Source organism: Sapajus apella, unplaced genomic scaffold (assembly GCF_009761245.1).
Source record: "Sapajus apella isolate SASKATOON/1434 unplaced genomic scaffold, GSC_monkey_1.0 scaffold24, whole genome shotgun sequence".
NCBI lineage: Eukaryota > Metazoa > Chordata > Mammalia > Primates > Cebidae > Sapajus > Sapajus apella.
This window is the reverse complement of record NW_022436964.1, coordinates 15,189,274-15,210,618: the sequence shown is the minus strand read 5'-3', so window position 1 is coordinate 15,210,618 and position 21,345 is coordinate 15,189,274. Positions and strand designations below refer to the sequence as shown.

The window sequence follows — 21,345 nt, the reverse complement described above, 5'->3', positions numbered from 1 at the left end:
CCATCTTGGCTCACTGCAACCTCCACCTCTCGGGTTCAAGCAATTCTCCTGCTTCAGCCTCCCAAGTAGCTGGGATTACAGGTGCCCGCCACCCCGCTCAGCTAATTTTTGTATTTTTAGTAGAGACAGGGTTTCGCCGTGTTGGCCAGGCTGGCCTCGAACTCCTGACCTCAGGTGATTCACCTACCTCAGCCTCCCAAAGTTCTGGGATTACAGGCTTAAGGCACTGCTCCTGGCCTCTGACTGTACTTTAACAAAATTGATCGCCATTTGATTACTTCATGTGCTGTTGAAGAGCTGGCAGAGAGCTTCGCCCACATAGACACTGAACCAAGTATTACATCTCCCATAAAATTCACGTTGAAGCCCAAACCCCCAATGTGACTGCATTTAAAGACAGTGCCTACAAAGAGGTAATTAAGGTTACATGAACTCATACTGGTGGGGCCCTAATCCAAAATGACTGATGTTCTTTTTAGAAGAAGAGACACCAGGGATGCACACACAGAGGAAAGGTCATGTGAGAACACAGCAAGCGGGCAGCCATCTGCCAGCCAAAGAGAAAGGCTTCAGGAGAAACCAGACCTGCTAACACCTTCATCTTAGGCTTCTAACCCCCAGAGCTGGGAGAAAATAAATGTCTGTGGTCTAAGCCATCCAGTCTATGGTATTTGTTATGGCAGCCTCAACAGACTAATATTCCAGGTAAAGAAAGCTCCATGAGGAACTTCAGGAACTGGACACAAGTCCTCTAGTGTTTATGGAACCCAGGAGTCGGTATCTGACTCTCTCTGGGAGAAATCTAAAGGCTAGTCAGAGTTAGCAGGGCAAAAATAGGAGTGCAGGAAGGGGGATATGATAGGAGCAAAAGCCATGTCTATGGCCAACTGAATACGTATGTAGGTTTCTTGTGGTCACAATGTGGCTCCACAGAAGCAGCCTGTCTAAGCCAGAGGAAGTGAAGCTTAAAGTGAGACAACTTTCACTTAGCCACAAAGATAGTAAAAAAGGAATAAAAGAAGAAAGGATCTACAAAACAACCAGAAAACAAGTAAGCAAATGGCAGTAGTAAACCCTTATCTGTCAATAATAACCTTGAATGTAAACTGATTAAGTTCACCAATTAAAAGACATAGAGTGGCTGAATTGATTTAAAAAACAAGACCCTATATGCTGTCTACAAGAAACTCACTTCACCTATAAAGATATGCATAGACTGAAAATAAAGGAATGAAAAAATATATTCCATGCAAATGGAAACTAAAAAAAAGCAGGAGTAGTTATATCTATAATAAAGTCTATTTTAAAGTTAAGAATGGTTTAATGACAAAAAAGGCCATTATATAATGATAAAGTGGCCAATACAGCGAGAGGATATAACAATTCTAAATATATATGTGCTCAACGCCAGGGCACCCAAATATATAAAACAAGTATTCATAGACCTAAAGGGAGAGATTGACTACAATACAATAATAGCAGGAGGGTTCAACGTCCCCACATTCAGCAATGGACAGATAATCCAAACAGAAAATCAACAGGGAAACATCAGAGCTAACCTGTACTCTAGGCCAAATGGACCTAACAAACATTTACAGAACATTCCATCCAACAGCTACAGAGTACACATTTTCCTCAACACCACATGGAATATTTTCCAGGATAGACCACATGTTAGATCACAAAGCAAGTCTTAAATTTTAAAAATCAAAGTCATATCAATAATCTTTTCTGACCACAATGGAATAAAACTACAAATCAATAACAGAAGGAACCTTGGAAAGTATAAAAATTCATGAAAATTAAAACAACATGCTCCTAAACAATAAATGGGTCAATGAAGAAATTTAAATAGAAACTTAAAAATTCCTGGAGACAAATGAAAATGGAAATACAACAAACCAAAACTTATGTGATACAGCAAAAGCAGTCCTAAAAGTGAAGTTTATAGCAATAAATGACTATATCAAAAAAGTAGAAAGACAGAAAGACCTCAAATAAACAAGCCACCTCAAGGAACTAGAAAAATAAAATCTAAACCCAAAATTAGCAGAAGAAAAGAAAAAACAAATATCAGAGAAGAAATAAACAAGTTTAAAAAATACAAAAGATCAATAAACCAAAGAGTTTAAAAAAAAGAAAGAAAGATAAGAAAAAAAAAGATAAATGAGATAAACAAATCCTTAGTTAGACTTACTAAGATAAAGAGAGAGAAGTTCTGGTGTGGTGGCTCATTCCTGTAATCCCAGCACTTTGGGAGGCTGAGGTAGGGGGATCACTTGAGCCTAGGAGCTGAAGACCAGCTTGGGCAACATAGCAAGACGTCATGTCTACAAAAAAATTTTTTTTAATTAGCTGGGTATGGTAGCACATGCCTGTAGTCCTAGCTACTCAGGCTGAGGTGGAAAGATACACTGGGCCCAGGAGTTCAAAGTTGCAGGGAGCTAGGATCACTCCAGGAGTACTCCAATAAGGAGCACTCAAGCCTTGATGACAGAGCAAGACCCTGTCTCAAAAGAAAAGAAAATGGAAAGGGAAAGGGAAAGGTGAAGGGGAAGGGAAAGGGAAAGGGAAAAGGAAAGGAAGGGAAGGGAACCTGAACAGACCAATAAAAGTAATGAGATTGAAGCAGTAATAAAATGTCCCCCAACAAGGAAAAGCCCAGGACCTGATGGCTCCATCACTAAATTCTACCAAACACTTAAAGAAGAACTAATATCAATTCTTCACAAACTATTCCAAAACGTTGAAAACAAGGGAGTATTTCCAAAGTCATTTTACAAGGCCAGTATTACCTTAATACTAAAACCAGACAAGGATACAACAACCAAACAGGCCAATAGCCCTAATGAATATAGATGAAATAATCTTCAACCAAATATTAGTAAACCAAATCTGACAACACATTAAAAAGTTCATTCACCATGATCAAGTGGGATTCATCCAAAGGATGAAAGGATAGTTCAATACAGGTAAATCAATTAACATGATACATCACATTAACAGAATCAAGGACGAAAACCACATGATCCTTTTAATAGATACAGAAAAAGTATTTGATAAAATGTAACATCCCTTGATGATAAAAACTCTCAACAAATTAGGTACAGAAGGAACATACTTCAACACAACACGATAAAGGCCTTATGTGACAAACCCACAGCTAACATCATGCTGAATGGGAAAATGTTTAAAGCTTCTCCTCTTAGACCTCGAAAAACATAAGAATGCCCACTTTCACCACTCTTATTCAATATAGTGCTGGAAGTCCTAGCCAGAGCAATTAGGCAAGAGAAGGAAATAAAGGGCATCCAAATTGGAAAGAAGGAAGTCATACTGCCCCTATTTGCAGAAAAGATTATATATATATATATATATAATTACATATATATATATAAAGATGATATATATATTTATATAATTATATATATAAAGATTATATATATAGTTTATATATAAATATATATAATCTTAGATTATATAAATATATATAAACATATATAATCTTAGATTATATATATACAGTTTATATATATATAATAATATATATATAATCTTATCTGCAAATGGGGCAGTTTATATATATATATTTATATATATAACTATATATGTAATATATATACAGTTATATATATTATATATGATAAAATTTTATAATATATATAATAAAATATATATATATAAAATCTCAAAGATTCCACCAAAAACTATTAGAATGAGTAAATAAATTCAGTAAAGTTATAGTATACAAAATCAACAAGGAAAATCAGTAATATCTCTTATGGCAATAACAAACTATCTGAAGAAGACATCAAGAAAGCAAATCAATTTACAATAGCTACAAAATAATAAACACCTAGGTAAAAATATTACCAAGGAGGTAAAATATCTCTACAATGAAAACTATAAAACACTGATGATATAGAAGACACAAATGAATGAAAAGATATTTCATGTTTATAAATTGAAAGAATAGCATTAAAATGACCATATCTACAGATCCCATAAATCCCTATCAAAATATCCATTATATTCTTCACAAAAATAGAAAAACAATCCTAAAATTCATATGGAACCACAAAAGACTCCAAGTAATCAAAGCGATCTTGAGAAAAAGAGCTAAGCTAGAACAAAATTACAGTTAGGAGGAATAAGTTCTGTTACGTAGTAGGGTGATTACAGCTAATAACAAAGTATTGTATATTTTAAGATGGGTAGAAAGATCTTGAAAGTTATCACCACAAAGAGATAATAAATGTTTGAGTGACTGACATGCTAACTACTCTGATTTGATCATTATACAATGTGCACATGTATTAAAGTCTCACACTGTATCCCATAAATATATAATTTTTTGTGTCAGTTTTAACAAAATAAATTTAAAAAGACAACTTTAACAATACTACACACTTAACAGAATGCCTCAAGCTAAACAAATGGTAGGAAACCAAGTGCTATCACCAACATTGAACCAACCATGATTCTCATAAATTGCTGTTAGGAGCATAAATTGAACAAAGTAGTCTCCACTTTGGAAAACTGCCATATCTCTAAAGCTAAATGTACACATATTCTAGGACCCTGCAATTCCATTCCTAAGTATATACCATACAGAAATCAGTGTATATGTACACCAAAATAAACATATAATAATATTCACAGTAAAACAACCCTAATGTCCTTCAACAAAAGAATTGATAAACTCAGTATTTTCAAACAATGGATTAAACAGCAAAAAAGGAATGAATTGCTGATACACTTAAAACATGAATTAATCTCTAAAATATTAAACTAGAAGTCAGATGCAAAAGGCTACATACTATATGATTCCGCTTAGATGAAGTTAAGAACAGGCAAAACTGCTCTGTGGTGACAGAGATCAGAGTAGTGGTTACCTTTCTGATAGTGGTTGATATTGACTGAGAAGGCACATGAGGGAGCCTCCCAGGGGCCAGAAAATGTTCTATGTACTGATTCAAGTGCTAATTATATAGGTTTTTAGATATGTGAACATTAAGCAAGCTCTACACTTGACATTTCTGTTCTTCACTATTCAAGTTATATTACGATTTTAAAAATCAAAAATTAGATGAGCATTTGAGCTTTTTGTTATTACACTGGATGTATTATGTGACTAGCAATCAAACTTTTCACCACTTAAGAATAATTGGGAAATCTAAGTGACCTGCCTAAAATGTTATTCCAATGGGGAAGAGAAGACAATTTAAGAGCTACATTGCAGTTTTAAAAAATTAAGTTACTTTGTAATTTCTAAAAAATCAAAAATTAGATGAGAATTTGAGCTTTTTATTAGTATGCTGGATGTATTATGTGACTAGTAGTCAACCTTTTCACCACTTTAGAATAAGTGGGAAATCTAAGAGACCTGCCTAAAATGTTATTACAAGGAGGAAAAGAAGACATGTCTGTTAAGTGGGTAGGAAGAAGCTGTAAGAGAAGAACTAGAGATGATGACTATGCATTCCGATGAGTCCAGCCCATTCAATAAACCTGTTACATACAGAAGGCAGTGGATTTCGTTTGAGATTCCTTGAACAACAAATAGTGTTTTCTAAACCTACCAGTTATTACTTAGGCTTCTGTTTACTAGTCAGTTCCACAGATTAATTCTGATGTGATGACATAGGAACCATGGTTCACACTGACATCAGCAGTTTATTGACCTGTGTCTAGTGTTAATACCCAAATACACTGTGAAAGACAGAAGTCCCCTGCTTAGCCTAATGATATCAACAATAGCCACTGGCTCACATTATCCAACTAATGGTAACAGATTGTAACTATTCATTTTTACCAGTATAGCACTTTGCTAGATAATACTTAGTTTGGCTAATTACCAACTATTAAGCCTATTTTTATGAAGTTATAGGAATATAGGTATTTACATATATATGCATATTTGTGTGTATACATATATATTTAAACACTTTACTACTTTAGCTTTACTTCAGATTCTCCTCTACCTTTTATTTTGTGTGACTCCTGGTTTAAGGTGGTAAGTTTGCCACCTCAATACCACCAATTATCTATTTTTAATCTTTTCCTGTTAAGACCCCACCAAAATGAGTATAAAGGTATATACATCAGGTATAAATCCACAGAGAGAATGGAAGAGAGAATATTCACAAACAAGAGATTCCAACACATTTCCTTTGAGCTGACTGAACTGTAGAACCCCAGGGATACAGGCCTAACAAAGGGCGGGGTGGAAAAGGCTCTTGAAATAGGAGGTTCACTGATCCAGAACAGCTAGATCCCCAGCTCTCTGTTCCACACCATACACAAGTATCACTAGGAGCCAGCAGCTACTTCTCAGGAAAAACACTTTGTATGTGGAGATTCCCAGTGGAACAACCTAATAGCTCCCTGTCTGGTTATCCTAAAGAGAGTCTGGCTGATGGACAATGTTGTCCTACTCAAGACACCACTTTCTTTCTTTTTTTTTTTTTTTTTTTTTTTTTTTTTTTTTTTTTTGAGACAGAGACTTGTTTTGTCACCCAGGCTGGTATGATCTCAGCTCACTGCAACCTCTGCCTCCCATGTACAAGCAATTCTACCTCAGCCACCCGAGCAGCTGGGATTATAGCATGCACCACCAAGACCAGATAATTTTTGTATTTTTTTTTTAGTAGAGATGGGTTTTTATCATGTTGGCCAAGCTGGTCTCAAACTCCTGACCTCAGGTGATCCGCCTGCCTTGGCCTCCCAAAGTGCTGGCATTACAGGCGTGAGCCCCTGCACCTGGTCTCAAGTCCCCACTTTCAATGTGCTTTCCCAAACAACAGCCAACACCTCAGGCTCTTTTTGGGAGGGCTGCACTTCCTTCACCCTTTCATGTCAAGAGCCAGAAATATCTGGAAATTGATATTCCGCCTACCCACAGACCCCCTCTCTTAACTGAAGACTGACAGTTATGGAGTATGAAACACCAACCCCATAGATTCAGGTGGGGATAACCCTGAGGCTGACTTATACTCCAGAGCTCCCCACACGGGATCAGGCTGAAGCCACCCCCTGAAGTACTTTGTTTAAATGAGATCATCCCCTCCCCTCCCCTCCCTTCCCCTTCCCTTCCCAGTTTTTTTCTGGGAGCATCTCCTTAACAGAGCAGCACAGATACACACAAACCCTCTTCTTGGTGTCTGCTTCTGGGGATTCTGACCTAAGACGTCTGCAAACCAGCAATTTATACAGAGCTTCTGGCCAGCTTCAGTGTCACAGTCCTACATATGAAAAGACAATCAATGATCAGTGGGCTTACTTGTTTAAGCCCACTGAAATTCCCCAAGAGGGAGAACCAGAAGACATGATAGAAGATGGAAAAATTAAACTCGGAAAAATTAAGATTCACTGTGCGAATATCATAATAAATGACACCTGAATCATCTACCTTCATAAGCACATTCTCTTTACTTCATTGAGGGGAGCCTCATTCCACATAGGAAGATGCAGACAGGTGGATAATTACCTACCCACCACCATGCAGTCCTCTCTAAGCCTGCCCTCCCCCCATCACCCTGTCCCCTCTGCATCCATCCACTAAAAGTAATTTTGAAAACAGTCTTTGCACTGCCAGTAAATACCATGTTGTGTTTCACAGGGAGCAGCTTAGACATAATAGGGAACAAAATCCTGAGCCTCACATCCTCCATTCTTCCCCAAGCAGGTTTCAAATGTCTCACATGACTTAAATGTATAATATATGCACTTTTAACACTGGCTTAACATTCTGTCTTCATGATTAGACATCATCTACCACAGCAACAACAATTTATGCCAAGTCAAAGTACACTTTATAATTTATTTTACATGTGTCATGGATCTCTCTTCCAGGTTATGGAAAATTAACACACTTTGGCAGGCTAAAATACTTAAGCACTTCACTGAAAGCTGACTTAATTGTTCCTTTCCTTAACAAATTTTAATAAGGAGTGGATATTATTAGTGATTTTGGTCCCAAGCTTCTAATATATTTCTTTCTTCCCACCCGTTAACTACATACCCACATATGCACACATACACACAATCCTTATGAAGCAACATTTTCATCATAGACTATGTGGAATAACACACACACACCCCTGACATAATTCCAGCATCCAGTTTCTGTCCACTTCATTTTGAGAAGAAAAATGTTAGTTTATATATTTTCTAATAATTTCACTTAAAAGCCTGTACTTATTAAGAAGAAAACCAGGAGGTGTGTTCAGGGCTTTGCTCTTAGAGAGATACGCATGATTCCTCAATACACGGTAGGGAAATACAGATACAAAAATAAGGTACATTCTACCCGGTCCTCTTAATTTATAGTCAAATGCACGGAGTTCTGGCCTCCATTCTAAATTCTGGGAAAGTACATCACCAAAGGCTGCTGGCAGCTGAGGCATGAAACACTTCAGCCTATCCAGAGTCCCCTACGGTGACAGAACACCCAAGGGAGCAAAGCTAAACATCTGGCCACTTTAGTTATCTTCTAACAAGCACTTTTCATGCTGAAATGTTGATTTTGTTTGTCTGTTTGCTTTTCCCCTCTGTCCTCCCTGACATTCTTTTCCTTTTATGGTTAATAGCAGATGGGGGTAAATACTTTAAGGCAAGAATCTCAAAGCCTTATATTTAATCACAAAATGTTAACTCAGTTATTCCCAAAGTTTTACTAAAGAGTAGGTGGAATTTCCTTTAAAGAGGAAAAAACGATACATACAAAAGAAACAGATTTTTAATCCTGATTTATTCAATAAATATTTCTTGAGCATACAGAATATACATGTGAGGAGGCATATTATAGATATGCTATTATCCTTTTCAGTGTTAAGAGAGATGAAAAATGAGTGTGTGGGTGGGTGCATATTTTGAAAGGACAAGAGAGATGGAAAAGATGAGCATGAGCTGCTGAAATCCAGAGTGGTACAAAGCACTGTGAGAGTTTAGATCGGGGTCAGCAAACTGAGGTCCATGGGATGAATCCATCCCACTGCCTGTTTTTGTACTGCCTGGGAGCTGAGAATGGTTTTTATATTTTTAGACGATTAAAAATAATTAAATGAGGAATGAATATTTTATGAAGCAAAAATGATGTGAAATTTGAATTTCAGTGTCTATAAACAAATTTTATTGAAATACAGCCACACTAATTGGTTTACATACTGTCTACAGTTGTTTTTGCACTACAAGGCAGAGTGGAGAAGTTGTGGCAGAGACCATATGGTTCACAAAACCTATTTATTACCTAGCCCTAAACAGATAAAATTTGTCAACCTCTGGTTTGGAGGAAAGAGACACTAGAGATTAGAACTAGGTAGGGAGTCACTTTCATTCAATGTCATTATGAAGGAAATGAGACATCTACCTTACTGTTCTATATCTTATTTGATTAGAGATTAGAACTAGGTAGGGAGTCACTTTCATTCAATGTCATTATGAAGGAAGTGAGACACCTACCTTACTGTTCTATATCTTATTTGACCCCAGTGGCCCTGTGCAGGAAGAGATGGGAAGGGCAGGTTTCATTATTCCCCCTTTGATAGCTGGAGAAGCTGAGGCTCAGACCAACCTGGAGACTTGTTCATTATTGATGGCTAATTATGGCAGCACTGTATTCCAACTCATTCTGAGCCCTTTCAACCCTACAGGGCTAAGAATGGAGAAATGTAGGTGCAGCAGTGCTATGGTCTGAATGTGTTTCATCCACACCAAAATTCATGTTGAAATTTAATCCCCAATGTGGCAGTATTAGGAGGTACATAGGTCATGGGGGTGAATCCCTCATGAACAGATTAATGTCCTCCTGCAGTGATGAGGGAGTTCTCACTCTTGCAAGAATGGAATAGTTCCCTAGACATCAGATTGTTAAAAAGAATCTGGTTTCCTTGGTTTTTCTTTCTTGTTTCCTCTCTCACTATGTTATATCTTTGCATATACTTGCTCCTTCCACTTGCCACTATGAGTGGAGGCAGCATGAGGTCCTCACCAGATGCAGCTGCCTAGTGTTGAACTTTCCAGCCACCAGAATTGTGAGCCAAATAAACTTCTTTTCTAAGTTACACAGCCTCAGGTATTCCGTTATAGCAACACTGAATGGACTAAGACAAACAGTATCTCTCTCTCTCTCTCTCTCACACACACACACACACACACACACGCACACCAAGTAAGATGAAGGTATCATAAACAAGAGAGTCAGCTGGGAAGCTACTGCTGAGGCCAGAGGACAAAAAAGACTCCAGGACCAGCAACTGTCTGAGCCCATTCCTATGCCTAGACCTGAGGCAAATTTCCTTTGTTCTGTCTTTTAGCCACTGAAAAACATGTAAGAGCCTCCAAGTCCTATCTGCAATATAACTTCTTTCCTGCTGTGATTATAAAGAGTAAATGAGGTCATTATGAGAAGTAAATGAGTTAGTTGTATATAGTACTTAGCACAATGCCTGCCACTTTGTAACTTGCTTTTAGTCACTGGATGGGGAATCTGCTGAGCTTTTAAAAAAGGAATTCATGTATAGACAGCTAGCCTGCCACAAATAATACAATCATACCTGAACATAAGATTAGGTTAGACTTTCATATGACCTAATACTCTGGAAACATTTCATCTGTAGAACAAATTCTAGCTACTTTAGGAGAGAACTCTCCTAGGTACTAGCTCAGGGAAAAATGATTCTTATATTTTCAAGTTGTTTAGAAGGGAATTGGGCGTAGAAACTATTTTCACATCTGAGAAGAAATGTATTAGGTTGAAATTTAGAATTAAATAATTTAACTAAACATCCAGAACTTCAGAGGCTAAGGGACAGCAGGTAGGAAGAGAGCCAGGAAGAGAGAAGGACAGGAAAGAACCATGAGGAACCAGCTCAGCAAGGAGGTTACGGCCCAGTGACTCGACATGGTCCCCACAACCCAGGAAAGCCACAGATCTAAAAGCCAATCTATTCTTCTTACTCCACTTTCCCTTTTCCACACTAATATAACTTCTTCTTCCAGAAATAAAATGTCTACTCGAAAATAAAGTTTCCCTTTATAATTACTGCATCATATGTCCATACCACCAAAGATCCAAATATGCTAACAATTCATAAAAAAGGGAAAAAAAAACTTTTGACATGAAATTATTTCATACTATAAGAAAATAAGCACTCCTCTGATAAATGTAATGCAATAGAGCAATGTTTTCTAAACTGCATATTAGGGTTCACTAATGCTGAGATTAGTTCAGTGGGTAGGCAAACATACAGAACAGAACAGAACAGAGTGGATTACACATAATAAAGAACAAGTATTGTTGAGTGAAACTTGTTTCAGTGATGTGTGTGTGTGTTTACACACACTCATCTCTGTTGCTAGCCTACCATCTAAATTGTATTCTCACCAGCAATCATGGTCAAAAATGTTTAAAAGCCACTGTAATAATATGTTACCCACTTTAGTAAAGTCCAGCATAAAAGACCAAATTCACTGAATAGCCAAGTTAGGGGGTAATTATTCTTAAGTGGAATTTCTTTAAATGACTCTAAGCTCATCCTCTGCTTTTAAAATATGCTACAATTTACAGGAAAAAGGAATGCATGCATACCTTGTCAACTATACTTCTTTTTAAAAATAAAGTATGCCTGTTAATGAATACAGAATTGATCTCGAGACACAAAATTTATCAATAGTCAGAAACATAAATGTTTACATTATTTGGAATGATGGCCAATTAATTCCTTCATGAAACAAATCACTGCTGTATTTGCTATATTTTTCATAGTACTGGTACATTAATTAATCCACCATTGATCAGAAGAGGAGGCTGAAAAGGAAACTTAGTGGGCAGGGATTGATTTTGCTACCATACCTTCACAACCTCCCGTGATCACTTTACATATACAAAAAGATGAGATTCTGTCCTCCAAAAAGTGTATTTCAGGAAAGTTTCCTTATATAAAAATACTTACAAAGTCTGCCATATTGTGGGCTATTTTCTTAATCACCTTCTTCTGAATGCCAAAAACCCTGTTACCTCCAAGATAACGGGAATTGAAAATCAAGCATTTCACTAATGCTGGATGTGATGGCAACTGATTTTAAAGAAAGAAACCATGTCAAAAACATATTACCTGGTAAGACTGCAGATTTCATGAAAAGGAGGTATGTTTCAGAGGTTACTCAGGAACTATTTGGAGCAGATAGCCAGAAATAAACTCAATCAACACAAGATAGGGATAGTTCTGAAGGCTATGTGATTGAAATAAGATAAATGACTGAATGAGTAAAGAGTAAAGGAAGCCATGATTTTAGCACAAATTTAAGAAAATATTCCTGGGGTGGAGCTTTACAATTGCCTGTATTGGATATCTTTATACAAGACACACAGAAGTGGTCGGTTGGAGAGATCATAAATATACTCCTATAGGAAGAAAGGCTAAAACAAATGTTCTTATCTTAAATGAATGAGCACACAGTGTTTGGGATAAAGTTTGTGGAGTTAGCATCATACAGAAACTCAAGAAGTACTGTATCTCAAACAAATTAGATCAAAATTAACATGACAAAAGTGGCCTAATCATGACAAAGACTCTAAAGTCAAAAAAGTATGTGAAGCATTTGAATAAATTATCTCATAAAATGGAAGAGTGGAAGGATGTCACATTTCTAAATTATTAATTTTATATAATGTGATTTTAATTATATGAAAGTAAACTACTGTAATTAATTAAACATAAGTAGATATTTCACTCTTTGTCTATATTCCTAAAATATGCATATTCAAGTTGACGTGAAGCCTTTTTTTAAAACCTTCTTGTTGGAAAATTGAGAGCCACCCTATAACAGAGGGTACCTTACACATGGGCATATATGGTAATCTGCATCTCAGATAACTGAGGGTGGCCAACAGTTAGCTTGTGGGCGAACGGAACTACAGGCAGTTGTTGCAATACATTAGAACCCCTAAATTAAAATAACTGCCATCAAGCCAACTCTTATCTGTTAAAAATTCTTCATGATAGCTCTGTGATGTGTGAAACAGGGGTCCCATGTCCACTTCTGAGTTCAGCTATAGGTATATCGACAGTCCCCACATACACTGACAGTTTCCCACTTCCACCTGTCTCTGCCTCTCTGTTTCTCTGCTCAAGGGCTTTCTCTGGTGTTTGCTCAGGCTAATATTAGCAGCCCTAAAGTACTAAGATTTAATATCCCTAGGGGAAATGGTGGGTAAATACCCCAGTTTCTCCACTGCTTGGTGGACAATCTTAATATGCAGTCCACACAATACCAGCAAAGCCAAGCCTCAATTTCCCACAGTGGTAACATGTTCATTAGCTAGCTTCTTAATTGGCTTTCTTCCCTCTCCTGTCTTATTTTCTCCATTCTCTCACTTGTGCTTCTTGAGGTTGTCTCTCAAATAAACTATTCTGGACTCAAGTCCTTGTCTCATGCATAAACTGCTTTAGCATCATGTGACAATTCCGTGTCCTCTTTGAAAAACAGCTACCTATTGCAGAAATCAAGATAAACGAGCTTTACCCTCATTCTTTACACCTGAGTCACTTAAATCTTTGGCAATTTCTCATCCATTCCTCTCAGGATTTGATAATCCCTTACTAATGCATAAAGTCATTCTGTGTTATACAGGATACCCAGATGAACAAAACAAAGTTCTAGCCTCAAGGACCTTACACTGAGAATGGAACATAAAACAAGGAGGAAGAAAAGAAAGCAATATTTAAAGAAGATTCAGATCACAGAAGAGATACAAGTTCCAAGGAGCAGAAATACTTCAAACTTACTAGTATATCATCATTACCCAGAAAGAATCTCACTTTGTTTTCTAACTTTTTTTTTTTTTTTTGAAATGGCATCTTGCTCTTTAGCCTAGGCTGGGGTGCAGTGACGTGTCTTGGCTCACTGCAACCTCTTCCTCCCAGGTTTAAGCAATTTTCTTGCCTCAGCCTCCCAAGTAGCTGGGACTACAGGCATGCGCCACCATGCCTGACTAATTCTTGTAGTTTTAGTAGAGATGGGGTTTTGCCACGTTGTCCAGGCTGGTCTTGAACTCCTGACCTCAACTGATCTGCCTGACTCAGTTTCCCAAAGTGCTGGGATTACAGGCTTGCCTGTTTTCTAACTTAAATACATTTGATTGAGGACATTCCTCTTTTTATAAACCCAGCACTGATTCATAGGTCAACCCAAGTACAGTAGATGGCAATACAACCTTATGGGCGACCAATTCAAAATGAAAGGCAAAGCATTTTATTGTGAATTCCCTAAGTAACTGCTCCATCTCTCAGGAGTGATATCATGTCCAGGTAAATCAAGGAAACCAATAAGGCTTCCCTGGTGTACCCTGAGGATGCCAAACATGTTCCCATCCAGTCCTTTCACTCTTGATATTCTCTCTGCCTAGGAGGCCCTTCCCCCGAATATCTGCAGGGCAGGGGCTCACTACTTCACGTTTTGTTTTGTTTTTTTTTTTCAGACCGAGTCTCCCTCTGTTGCCAGGCTGGAGTGCAATGGCTTGATCTCAGCTCACTGCAGCCTCTGTCTCCCAGGTTTAAGTGATTCTCCCAGGTTTAAGCTGGGACTATAGGCATGCGCTACCATACCTGGCTAGTTTTTTTGTATTTTAGTAGAGATGGGGTTTCACCATGTTGGCCAGGATGGTCCTGATCTCCTGACCTCATGATCCACCCGCCTCAGCCTTCCAAAGTGCTGGGATTACATGCATAAGCCACTGTACCTGGCCTACTTCACGTCCTTAAGCTCTTTCTGCTTAAGGTCTTCCCTGACCATCCTATACAAAATAACTTCACCCCCTACCCACCCACTATTGTCAGTCTATTGCTTTCTCTGTTTTATTCTTCATCACAGTACTTACTACCTGGCATATTTTATAATTGCTTATTTATTTATTTTTAATCTCCTTCCACTAAAAGCTCTGTGATATTAAGGACATTTCCCACCTTTATATTTCTTGCACCTAGAATAATTTCTGGCCCAGAGAAAGTGTTCAATGTGTATATATTGAAGGAATGAATAAATTTCATCATTAAAACCTCAAAATCACCACTCATTACAGTTCAATTTCCATAAACTCATCTGGAATCATGACATAATCCCATAACTCAAGACTCTAAAGGATTCACAATCATTTTGTGAAAAATATAGGTTTTTTTAAAAAAATAAAGCTTCAAGGTATGTATCAGGTATGAATAGTTTTAATTCTATCATAAACTTGTACAGGCCACAAAATGAAGCTCATTCAATGTCCATTGTGTAAGAATGAAATCCTGAAATTTAAAATTTTAAATACTGTAGCTAGCTTGCTAAAAAAAAAAAGTTTATTCATATATTCATGTGACAAATGTATACTAAATGCATATGATGGGTATGGTGTTGGGCGAGGTGCTATATTTGATTTTCTTTTGAAAACTGACTTTACACGTCACTGTAAAGCCATATTCTGCCATTATAGATAGAAAAAGCTCATCCTTTAAAAAAAAACACTTACGTCTTTCCCCATTGTTTTACTATAAACTTTTTAAAATTTAGCTCAGATCTCTGAGGGAGAATATTCACAGGATATAGAAGTGGATTCTTTTATTCAGATAATTTTAAAGGTAAACATTGTCCTCTTTTTATTGCATTTAAGGGAACGAAGAACCACTGTATTTAGCAACATTAAATGCTCACTATACAAAAATTACTTAAGTAGTTGTCAAATTCCAATTATATAGCACTAATTGGTTTCACTAGCTCTAGAAATTTCACTAGATATTCATGCTCTCCAAACACATGAGGTCCTCATGGTTGGGTAATGATCTTTTATTCAGTCCTAATTGACTCACCACTGTGTTTCCACAATGCACACAAGTCTTTGTCATTCTACTCCTGGCTTCAACCTCCCCATCTCTCTTTTGACTTTACTTAAAAGACTGTGGCCAAATTCCTTTCTTTCCACCGAAAAATTCCTATGCTTCTGTCTCAAAAGAATCCTTCCTTTGCCTTCATCTAGTATCCCCCATCTTCTTGAAGACTTAATTTCCTCAATTGAGCCTCTCCCTTACATTTTCAATCTCTTTTTCCTTCAATGGATTGTTCTCCTCAGCTTACAAAGCAGGTTCAAGTCTTCCTATACTAAAAATACCACCTTGCCTCTGCTACACCTCTACTCAAAACTATCAATAATGTTTTGATATATCATACTTTCTCTCCTCCCTTACCTCCCAACTTATTGAAAATGAAGTCTGTTTACACTGCTTTCCATTTCCTTTCCCCCACCTCTCCCTTCAACCCTTGCCCCCGGCTGCCAGTTCCACCTACCACAAAGATAATCAAGGAAAGCCAGGAGTCAAATCCAATGGCTTTGCCATGGTTGTACCCTCACCCATGGGATGTGCTATCTGAGTGACAGGGGCTCCCCTTGCCCCTGCTGCTTCCATGACACTGTACTACTCTACTTCCAAAATTTTTCTCCAACAGCCCCTTCTTTAAGATGGTTCCTATCCTCTTCTTTCCTTTTCCCCTTCAGCATACAGATATCCCTCAAGGATCCTATCCTTACCTTTGCTTCTTCTCTCTTCATTTTCTTTATCAGTGATTCCTGGGACATCAAAATCACTCCTAGGTAGATGACTTACAAATCTCCTTGTAGCTCTAACCTCCCTCTGTATTCCATTCCCTTAACTTGGACAAACCTGTCCTGCTCAAAAAGAAATTTCTCTCCTCTTCCTCATCCTCCGTTATATCTTCTTTCTGAAATGACCCAACCGCTCTCTCAGCTAAGCCTGACAATGATCTTTGGCCTTCCTTTTCCCTTCCCGCATTTCCAGTGATGGTTCAAGCTCCTCAGATTATTCCTGCACACCATCTCTTAGGTGTGTTCCCTTTTTCCCTCCCATTGCCTCTTCCCATCTTTCCCTTACTTTGACAATAAGGTCTATCCAGTCTCCCTCCTGCCAGTCTTTTCCCATGTTATTCCATCCAACATAATACTACAAAATTATTGCCCCAAAGTGCAGTTCTGATACTGTCAACACTTCTCCTCACAAATCTTCTATAGCTCCCCAGTCTTAATGAACAAAATCCACGCTCCTTAGCTTGGCATACAAATTGCTCCACCACCTTGAACAAACCTCTCTTTCTTGCTTTATCCTTCATTACATCTCTTGGCATTCCTAGTGCTGCAGCCAAAGCACACCATTTTTTGTTCCCTGTGTAGGCATACACCTTCCACTGCCAGGCCTGCCTTTACTGTTCCTCCCCCAAGCATGCCCTCCTTCTCTGCCAACCCAAATGCCACCTTAATCACACCTCAAATGCTATCTCTCCCATGTAACCTTCCCTGATTCTTCAATCAGAAGTCATTTTGTACTCTGTAAACTCCCACAGCCCTGCAGGAATACTGCTTTTTCAGCACCTAACTATTTTTCACTATTTTTACATTTAGTAACACATATTCCTCTTTTCTCCTTCTAGACCATGATCCACCTCTGGGCAGGATCTAAGACTTAGCATTCTTTGAATCTCCAGCCCTTCTCTACACTCCCTATTCCCTATCCAAAGGTACAATGGGTCTGAATGCAGGAGGCAATTAACAAATGCAGTGAGCTATGATCACACTATGCTCCAGGCTGGGTGACAGATGAAGACCCTATCTCAAAAAGATAAATAAAAATAAAAATTATTACATTTATGTTAGAAAGTAAATCACTGATTCCTGAGTCATCGATTGGGCTGCTGTATAATTTCTCTTTCTGTAAACAGTGTATTTACCTGGTAATTCCTAGTATTAAACTTTCTTATAAGACATTTACATCTCCGGTCTTACTTACAAATATAAAAGATGATGACTTTTTTTTTTTAACCAAAACCTCTTAGAATGACCTTTAAATTCCATAAGTACATTTATCAGAAAGAGATTTGGCATAACTAATAAGAGACTAAAGAACTAAGATTCAAAATTCATTTTTATAAATCTATCCTTAAATCTTGAACGAGAGCCAACAACCAACTTCACATTAAAATCTTAGAAGGCTTGACTTGAAGAACATGGGGAAATTTACAATGACAGCTTCACTAAAACCAAGCCTATATATCATTGAATAAGGTATATGGGAAGAAAAAAAGCATATGTGGATAGCCCTAGTTTTATTATTTTCAATGTAAAATGATAGCATGCAACCTTTGCCCAAAAAACAAAGCAAAACAAAAATTTTTAAAAAGAAAAAAGAAATCTCTGGTGCTAACATGTTGTATATTTACTTGTGTAGCCATGACTGCTATCGGCTTTTCAAAGAGGATGGGGGCAGCCAGTTTGGATTCCAACAGCAATGCAGTAGAATTTAAGGTGTTATGACTAAAATACGTCCTAAGCAGGTTAAGCTAGTCATACAACATTTTAATAAAGAAATGTCCAGATATTAAGTGCAAAGTGCATTCATAGCTATGAATACCGCAGATATACAGGCGAGGGGGAATCACACTGCCATGGATACATACGAATATGCCATCTCTCCTCCTATCTCTACCCAACCCTACACACACCTATCTTTATCATGCAGAGACAATTAAACAGCCATAGACTCTGGATGCATTTCTGTGTCCCTTGTTCCCACTGGGTGAGTTACTGCCAGCCTGACATTTTCCCAAATTCGCTACTAGTGGGCTATATCACTAGGGACTTTACTGACCTGGGACCCAAACACTGTGGGTCTTGGGGATTTCAGTTTCCAAATGATACACAGCACCACCTAGCCATTGTGACAGCTGAGAGAGTGGATGTCACCAGCAGTAGAAATAAAGTATCCTGTTTCCTGAGAAAAACACCCTGGCTGTGTGATGCCGACCAACTGGGCACCAAACATTTCTCCATGTGATATTTTTCTTCTTTTTTAAAGACTGCCCCCTGCCCCTCACATCTCTCTATACACACCTCCAGGGTTCATTCTAAAAGAACCAACACAAAGACCATCCATCCTCTAGCCATAAGGTTTTCAGTGCTTAAATGTGGAAAGAGAAGGTCTAGCTGGCATTGAAAGTTGGGACAGGAAGAGGAATCTGATCATTCAACACCCTTCTCCTTCAGGTCAGACGAGAGAAAAACAATAGAAACTGCAGAGTCAGGGAGTCCAAGACCCTTGTGGAACAGGTGCTAAGCAGATAAGTAGTATCACAGGATGGAAGCCCCCTTCAAAACCGGGTGTACCAGCAAGCTCAGAGTGTGTAACGGTTATCCTGTTTCCCTGCCATGTGCCTCAAAGCAACATACTCACTTCCACATCTCCATGTCATGAGGCCAGAGGAAGGGGAAGCGAGAATCCCCACACTGGGCCATGCACACGCAGGAGCAGAACAGACTGTGCTCAGAGTTGCAGGGTCAAAATAATAAACACTGTCCCACAGTCTTAGCTGGTGACATCAAGTCACGGCAGCGGCAGATCTCTGGGTTTGGGGCGCAGTTTGGGGAACGTGGATGCAACCACACATACACAGGATTTTACAAACCCGCCCTTAACCCACTGCCTTCCTCCACACTTCACACACCAAGTGCATCCTGCCCACCTCCCCGTTTCCATCATCACATTCTTTCTCCAGGAGAGTCAGCCCAGAGATGAAGGATACTAGAGGGATTCCTGGAAATGCCACCCCCCAACACCTCGGTCCGCCACCCCCATCCCCTCTGCTGTACCTTTTACACACACACTCTCTCCTGCCATGACTGTCATCAGGCCCGCCTGCTGCGCCCGAAGCCCGGCATCTCAGCGGGCACCGGACACCAGGCGTCTCACCCGCAACGCCGCCTTCCCTCGCCTCGCTGGCTGATGGTTCCAGGCACTGCCCCCTGGATGTCGCCTGCTGCCCCCGCTCCTCCGCACTATTGTTCCAGGCAAACCCTCTCGCGCCCAGGGGCGCCCTTCGGCGAGGAGCCAGGCTCTGTCGGGGGTCGCGTCAGTGCCCGGCACCCCCCTCTCCCCCACCGCTCCCTGCCTGTGGTACCTTGCCTGACAGCTGGGTCCGCGGGCCCGCGGGAGCAGGCGGCGCTAGTGACAGCGCTGGTGCCAAGCCTGGGAATAAAGCTCCGCTCCAGCCGCTGCTACTTCCAACGCCACCATCTTCTCCCGCCGCCGCTGCCGCTGTTGCTGCCGCCGCCGCCGCCTCCGGGACCGCAGCCGCCCTCGCCCAGCTCTGGCTCCGCAGCCGCCGCTCGGACCCCTCCGCTCCCGCGGCCCCACCCCCTTTCCCCACCCTCCCTCCCGCCCGCCCTCCAGCTCGTTCGTTCGCCCCTCGTGACGCGCGCCGGGGCCGGGCGGGCCTGTGAGGGAGGGCGCGGGGGAGCGCGCGCGCGCACGCCGCCTGCTAGTAGCGCCCCTGCCTCCCACGCCCACTCGTGTGCGCGCGCGGCCCGCGAGCCCGAGGCGGCGGCGGCGGCGGCGGCGGTGGCGTCGCCGGCGTCCTCCGTGGGCGGCGGGCCGCAGCGCCCCTGCCGTAGCCCCGGTGTACCTGCGGGACACCCGCACCTCTCGCCGCCCCTCGTGTCCGGGTTCCGAAGGGCCTGCCCTGCCTGTGTTCCACAGCCTTATCCTCTGGCTCCCGGCTGGACGCACGGAGTGGAAAACGCCGCTGCATCTCTGAGGGGACTGTCGGGGACCTCCACCCTCCTCGGTGGCAGCCCAAGGGTCCCCGGTTTCCTAGCTTGCAGCTGTGGCCAACCTCTGCGCGTGGCCAACCACGAAACCAGGATGCCGTGTCGACTCCTGCAAGGTGTTCTCTCCTGAGTTACTCCCGAGCTTTCCCGCTTCTCCGGCCCCTTAGATACCGCCGGCGCTTCAAATGCGGAGATTGACGGCGTCTCCGGAAAGCGCCGCAGTCCTGCGAGTTCCCCGCCAGGGGGAGAGCCGAGCGGGCTTGGGCTTGAGTGAGGCGGGCTGGGTTGCAGTCCTCCAGGGAAAATGCCCAGTCCCGCCAGGGACAGCGGAGAGCCTCCGGATTGTGAAGCCGGGGAAGATTCGGTGTGGTTTTCCTACCCGCTCCTCATTTCTGGTTGATCTGAACTTAGAGTGTCTGTGAGCCTGGCACAAGCCATCCGCCCTAGATATGGCTCCTAGCTCGAGAGGGAGGCCACCCTTTGCAACAGGGACCAGGTGGCAGGTGCTGTGCATTAACGAAAAGCTGTGGGCTAGACAGGCCCCAGGAGGCCTGGGCTCTGGCGCCAGCCCCACATGTAATTGGCATTGCAATAGCTCAATCATTCCTCCTCTTAGAGACACAGATTTTTCCATAACAATGTTATAATGCAAAAAGCCTTGTAGTTTGCAAAGCCCTCTCCAGCGATATATTCTC

General features: G+C 40.5%; 1 protein-coding gene across 4 annotated transcripts in view; it reads right to left on the bottom strand.

Moving 5' to 3' along the window:
* Positions 1-20,229, bottom strand: part of APBA1 (amyloid beta precursor protein binding family A member 1) — a 213,324-nt gene extending 193,095 nt beyond the window's left edge. For 3 of the 4 annotated variants that reach the window (XM_032290944.1, XM_032290942.1, XM_032290943.1), the window contains exon 1: positions 20,002-20,212. The gene's annotated coding sequence lies outside the window, so the exon portion shown is untranslated. Of the gene's footprint in view, positions 1-20,001 lie in introns of all 4 variants that reach the window. The other variant, XM_032290941.1, reaches the window with a different exon arrangement.
* Between the last annotated feature and the right edge of the window lie 1,116 nt (positions 20,230-21,345).